We start from the raw sequence: 6,714 nt of genomic DNA on the forward strand, positions 1-6,714 counted from the left end.
TTTTAATTAAATTACATTTTATATTTATTATTTTTATTTGAATTTAATGAAAGTTAAATAATAACTTAAAAGTATTTTGATTTATTTTTTCCTCATTTCTCTTTAAATTAACACTTCAATAGTTTGTTTATCTGATATACGTAAGAGAACGACTGAGCCTCGACAATCACTTATGGCTTAAATGAATCTTAATTTCAAAATCATGCTACTTGATTGTTCTAATTAAGAGAATTGGTTTTCACAATATTAGGCAATTAAGATTATATATATATATTTTTTCATACCCCTTATTCCTGTTGAACAGATGCGCTACTTCCAATCCATTACAAAAGACTGATCTACATGACTATTATAAGGGCTATCTGGACTCACGGAGTTGAGCTTTGGGGCTCCACTAAACCATCAAATTCCTTCCGAATTCAATCCTTACAGTCCAAAATCCTTAACGCTCCTTACTTTGTCACAAATCAAGTCATCCATGAGGACCTCAATGTCCCACATGTTGCCGATTTGGCCAGAACCAGATACCAATCCTTCCATGATAAACTTCCCAACCACTTAAACCCACTTATTTCTAACCTTGGTTGTCCTTCATTACCTGATGATCCTCCTAGGCGTCTTAAAATAAGATGGCCTCGATATCTTCTCTTCTAGAAATGTTATTGGAGTTCTATCAATGGGTAGATTGTTTGTATCTTGCCATTTTATAACTAACATCAAATTTGCTTGTTTTATATATTAAAATAAAGTAGTAAATATCAATAAATAATTTTTTTTTTAAATTAATTTTATCACTTTTTTGAAAAATTGGTAAACTTGAGAAGAGTTGTATCTAAGAAAGTATTGGTTTTACACACGGTTCTCTTAAAATCAGTAATATCGTTCTAGTTTCTAAAAAAGTAAACTTTATTAGTAATAAAGAAATATTTTAGTTCTTATGTCACCTATGGCTTTTTTGGTTGTTTTTTTTTTTAAGTATAAAAAACAAAAATATTATGTATTTTTTTTAAATATATTTTTTCCGTTGACCTGTGTTAAGATTTCCTCATTTGTGACCAATGGTGTGAACTCAGTTATATGCTTTGGTTATTGCTTAATTATCACTCAGTGTTAAATAATTATTAAAATACTATTTCACAGCTCATGTAATCTTGTTCTTGCTGAATGCAAAGTCTATAGACATACTTAATGCTCGGAATTGAATCGTCTTGCTCATATTATACAGGGCTGCCTGTAGCCGAGTTTAAGACAAGGGAGGAGATGTTTATTCATGCAACTCCGCCCTGACCTAGAACCAGGGTCCATGGGAAGAAGAGAAAGAGAAAGAAGGAGGATATTAATAGGTAAAGCATCAAGAACGTTACCATCGGAATGGGGTTGGGAGGTGGTGAAGAACTGTGAGCAACACAGAATAATTATACAATATTTTAATGTAAATGGGAACCTTCTGCGGGAGCCACAATGCCCCTGTTCAAAACTAACTCCAACCCCCTGCATTTTACGACTTAGAATATTAAAGCAACCAGGAAGTCGCTCTGAATTTGGAATTTATTTTAAGCCAGCTCTCTCAGCTATTCGTCACTCCTTGTATGTATTGTTCTCCGTCGTTTCTCTTTGTGTATACTCATACTATGGAAAATTCTGAATGGGAAATTTAGAATTTTACTTGGTGTAAATTTTTTTTTTTTTTTTTGTAACTCTGTTTACATCAGTTTATAATTACAAATTAAATATTTTAAAAAAAGAAATATGGCAGTTTTGGGAGAGGCCGAATGTGGAACTTCTTAAAGTGAAATAACATATTAATAATGATATTTATCTTACAAAAATACAATATCATTTTTATTTTAATATGTTGAGCTCTCTATTGGTGTGTTTTAACGTATTAATTCATTAAATTATTTTATTTTATTAGTACTATTGTTTTGTTTTTTAAAACTTATTTATCCATTCAAGTGTTTCCTGTAACCGGTTTTTTATTATATTTTCCTTTTAATCTATGTGTTAGTCTTATTCTCGTAAAATGTATCTATTTGTTTGTTTTGGTAAACTGATCTACTGCTGTGACTATGAATGATGGTCTGATCTCACATTACCGTCTAATATTGAATTTGTTTAGCGGGTCACTGAAGAGGATCTAGGAGGGTGAATTCCGGAGAGCGAATTTGTTGATCGGGTGAATTAAAAAATTGTGAAAGGGTGAAATTGGAGGAGCAGAAATGAGAAGGAAAAATAGGAATGAATTGAAACATTTGTATTTGTTGTACAGACCGAAATTGGATGTAAAAGGAAACTGTAGGGGAAAAAAATTGTTTTTTATATCTTATTATTGTATCTCTTTTTTTTCTGATTATACGATGTATGTGTAATTTATATATGTCCGATTACGGATTGATAAGTTTGCTGTGTGAGATAGCAACCTGATGTATTTAGGCAGCATAGATAAATAAAGTATTTCTCTCTCTCTTTTCTTATATGATTGCTGAAATAGCTAAAATGTTTTCAATATGTCTTGCAAATATTGCGTCAATTGTTGTACCTCCTTTGTAGTACCTTCTAATGGTGAGTTTATCATTCTTAAAAGTAATTTATCTTGTAGAAAATCTAAGGATGATGCTCAAATATTCTCCTCAGTTACTGTACGACACTCCGATTTATAGTTTTAAGTTATTTTAATTCAAATGTTATTAATCTCGTTATCATTCTATTTATCGAGCTATATTTTCCACTTTTCGCCTCTCTATCTCGGTGTAGCGTCAAGATACAATTTTTAATTTTCTTTTGAAGTTGCTCTAACCCGCTTGAGAATAGGTCATACTCTCCTCACACACTCTCACCTGATCAGAAAACTGCCACCTCAAACGTGCAAATATTGTCAGTCCATTCTTACTTTTAGACATATTTTTGAAGAATGTACTCACTATTTGCCAATGATAAACAGGATAGGACTGATCGACAGGATAACTCCTCTTCAATTTTTATTTATTATTATTTTTTTAATCTTTTTTTTTTTTACTTTTATCATGCCATAGGCGTTGATGACCAGAGGGTTTTACGCCTTTAAGCAACAATCAACTACAACAACAATTTTGAGTTATTGCTCATTGCAAAAAAGATGAAATGCTGAACACACTAACATTGCAGCTATTATTTTTACTTTTTGAGATATTTTAATCTAAATGTAAAACTCCCTACCACTTCCGTTTCATCCTGAGAGTGCCCTCCCGTCACGAAATCAATTTACTCTCATATACTATATTATTTTTAGTTATTTGTTTTAATTTATAGATCGCCGGTAAAGAAGTTTCACTTCAAACAGGATGGATTACATTGATACTAACAAAACATTCGAAACATTTTTATCGCTGAGAAGACCAGTTGTTATATTATTTATTTATTTATCTTCGGAGATAGCTCCCATACGAATAGAATTGGCCACAACTCAACATAATGGTAAATTATTTACCTAATAAAAAAAAAGTTATAAACAGTTAAATAATAAATGCTAATCTCTCTCAACATACTTATCAAAATAAACAGTAAAAAAAAATATATTAATCGAAATAATCATTTACATGACAATAATAATATGAAAGTTTACAATATAGTAATCATCTTTTTTTGTTATTATAATGTTATTAGAATTAAAAAATGAAAATTAAATCTATACAAAGTAAAGAATAAATATATTGTTAGTGAAACCTTAGTGATAAATAAGTTAAAGTATTAAATATTTGTACAATAATTTATATAAAAGTGTATTTGTTAGTAAGTAGATTACCACTATTTAAGAAATTTATCTAAATAAAAAATTCAATTATATTACAAAAAAGTTTTGGTAATAATTGTGCATAAAAACATTTAATTAATTTTTTTTTAAACTTATATCAATTAGTGGTATGATCGTATAAATATAGTATTTTTGTTGATGGATAAAATGTTAGTAAAAAAGATTAATATCTTACGATCTCCTTGACAATGGCCTAAGGGATGAACCGTTAGGGAAAAATGATGATAGTTAAGAGGTATAATTAAAGGAAGTTTGTGTTTTAAATTAATTCCCTTCTTTCATACAAGAAATTAATATATTATATAAAAATGCTCTAAAAAATAAAATATATTTTTCCTAGTCTAGGAAAAGAAAACATACATAATTTTAGATTCTCCCTTCTCTTATTAATATCAATAATAGACGTTCATGAATTTTTAAATTAAAAAGAGAGTTTCGGCCATGAACGTCAATCGAAATAAAGTTGCAGGCCGAAATAGCGGGCGACTGGAATGAGCAAGCCATAAACTATTCGTGCAGAAAGTTGCCAACTTCCCTGATGCATCTTTAATAAACGGCCAGGGACTCGAGGCAAAAAAAAAATAAATAAAACCAACCAAATCCAACAGAAAACCATTCCATTCGAAAAAAACAAACAATTGAACTCTTGGAAATTGAGTCCTAAAATGGTGGAACAGTAAGTTTTCCATACCAATCATTTGGTAATGTATTAGTTTAGAATTAATTGGTATAATTTTCAGTGATTAAATTAACACATACATCTATTTACATTAATAATAGGACTTAATTACCATTGGAATTTTCAATAATGAAATATTACTTAACAATATCCTAAAAGATATAAAAATACGAATGAATTTGTATAGATTTTTTTCTGTCATACACTTCCTTCCTCGACGTATAATTTTTTATAGATTATAAATTGTAACCTCTTTATATAGTATGGAAAGTATATTCTCCTATTGAAGTTGAAAGACTAAGGAAAAAAATGTAAATATATTTTAATCTGTTATTAAAAAAATTGTGACAAGGCAGGGAAGGGGCGCTATAACCTACTCTACTTCAAAGCAAAAGTGAAGCCAAAAAGTAGGATGGTTGTGTTAAAAATAAACATTCATGCTGTTTTCCAATTTCAGGAACTTCTTAAATATTACTCGATTTAACTATAGTAAAGTCTCTTCTTCCTGTTTTAAGCTAATATTTCAAAATTTATATAGGACCGTCGCTCCGGGGATCTTAATGGGGCGGGTCCGGCCGGGATTGTGTTACTTTGTTCTCTAGAGATCTGATGATGTGGCGATGACCACGAAACGTAGTTTTACGATATATTTATTGTTTATTTGAAAAAAAAATAAATTTGTTAAATTAGAGTGGTGAGTGAAAGTTGTATAGTGGGCATATCAAATATTTTCATTAGATTTCAGAGTGTAAATAATTGACGATGATGATGAACAAAAGTCATTAATGACTGGTTATCTTCAGACAAACACGTTTATCAATCGATTTCAACTAAAAACTACAATGTTCTTTATTAAATAGCTGTATTCTCCCGTAACAAATCTTCCTACTTATGTTGTATACCACTAATTAGTTCCATAATTTTTTTATGTTTTTTTTCTTTAAATTATTCCAATTTCGAATAAGCAATTCTTTTTTTGTTAGATTTATGCGAAGACATTGGGAAAAAAATAATCTCATTAACAAGGCACTTTAGTGTTATCATACAATCGGACCATTATTGCCTGAAATCCCCTATTTATCAGGACGAAGATTCTGAAGAAATCCTTTTTAATTTTCTCAGAAAACAGTTAGCTTCTAGAGTTTCCTCAGTCATCATTACTGTAAAAAATAATGAAAGAACAATTTTCCCAGAACCCAAACAACTTCCGACGTTTTTAAACCAGTCCCTTTTCCATCCACCCCCTTCTTTCTGGCATTAAATGAAAATTTCAGAACCGACCGCATTCTAATTACGTTGATGGAGTTCAAAAAATCATTTCATTTTCCAGTTTCGTTTTTTTTTTTTTTTTTTTTTTTTTAGCCCCTATAGAAAATTATATATATATACATATAAGTTTTTTTTTTTTTTTTTTTTTTTTTTTTTAATATTATGTGTTCCCCTCGAGGGCGGGCGGTAGTGGGAGTACTCGATTATTCTCATAATGGAATACATAACAAATTGAATATTTTGTGAGAAATTGTATTTTATTTGCTGATATGAATAGCCCCTTTCTCGGGCGTTATATTAAATATGGCAATTTACATGATGAATAGAATGACACCTCTCTTGTGAAAACAAATGAATGTACATTAAAAATAGAACGAAAATGAATAGCTGTCCAATATAAAATGTGATTAAGAGGAAAAAATTCATTATTCATGAAAAAAATCATGTTCATCACTTTCATATATTGTTTTTAAAAGTGTTTCGTGTCCTTTTCTGGTGATATTTGGTAAACTAACATGATAAAATCGAGTTAACGAGATCTATTTGATTGTGAAATTTATTTTCTTGGAATAAATAAATAATCTCTTATTTATTTTATATTGCCTTTATTATTTACTTATGAGCCTGTGGACTCAAGGAGATTTCCATAACCCACGGAGTTGACTCACAACTGCAGTGTCGCTTAAAATAATTATCTGCTAAAGCCAAGAACACGGGTCCATAGAGTTAGTAGTACAGTGCCTAGAAACTGTCTCCGCGCTTTCTTAATATCTTTATAGTTTTTAAAATATTTTTTCTCAAATTTTCTGGATTTTGGTTTGATCATTTTCAATAATGAACCTATCTAATTGACCAGGCAAAAATTTTAACTCTGCCTCAAAATTTGAGGTGATTGATAAAAAATATTACTCAAAATCAGTTTGTAAAAAATAATTAAAAAAATAAATTGTCACCAATAATACACTTCATAATAACG

The sequence above is a fragment of the Halyomorpha halys genome, unplaced genomic scaffold, assembly GCF_000696795.3.
Source record: "Halyomorpha halys isolate HHAL.00 unplaced genomic scaffold, Hhal_1.1 Scaffold56.1, whole genome shotgun sequence".
In the NCBI taxonomy this organism is placed as follows: Eukaryota; Metazoa; Arthropoda; class Insecta; order Hemiptera; family Pentatomidae; genus Halyomorpha; species Halyomorpha halys.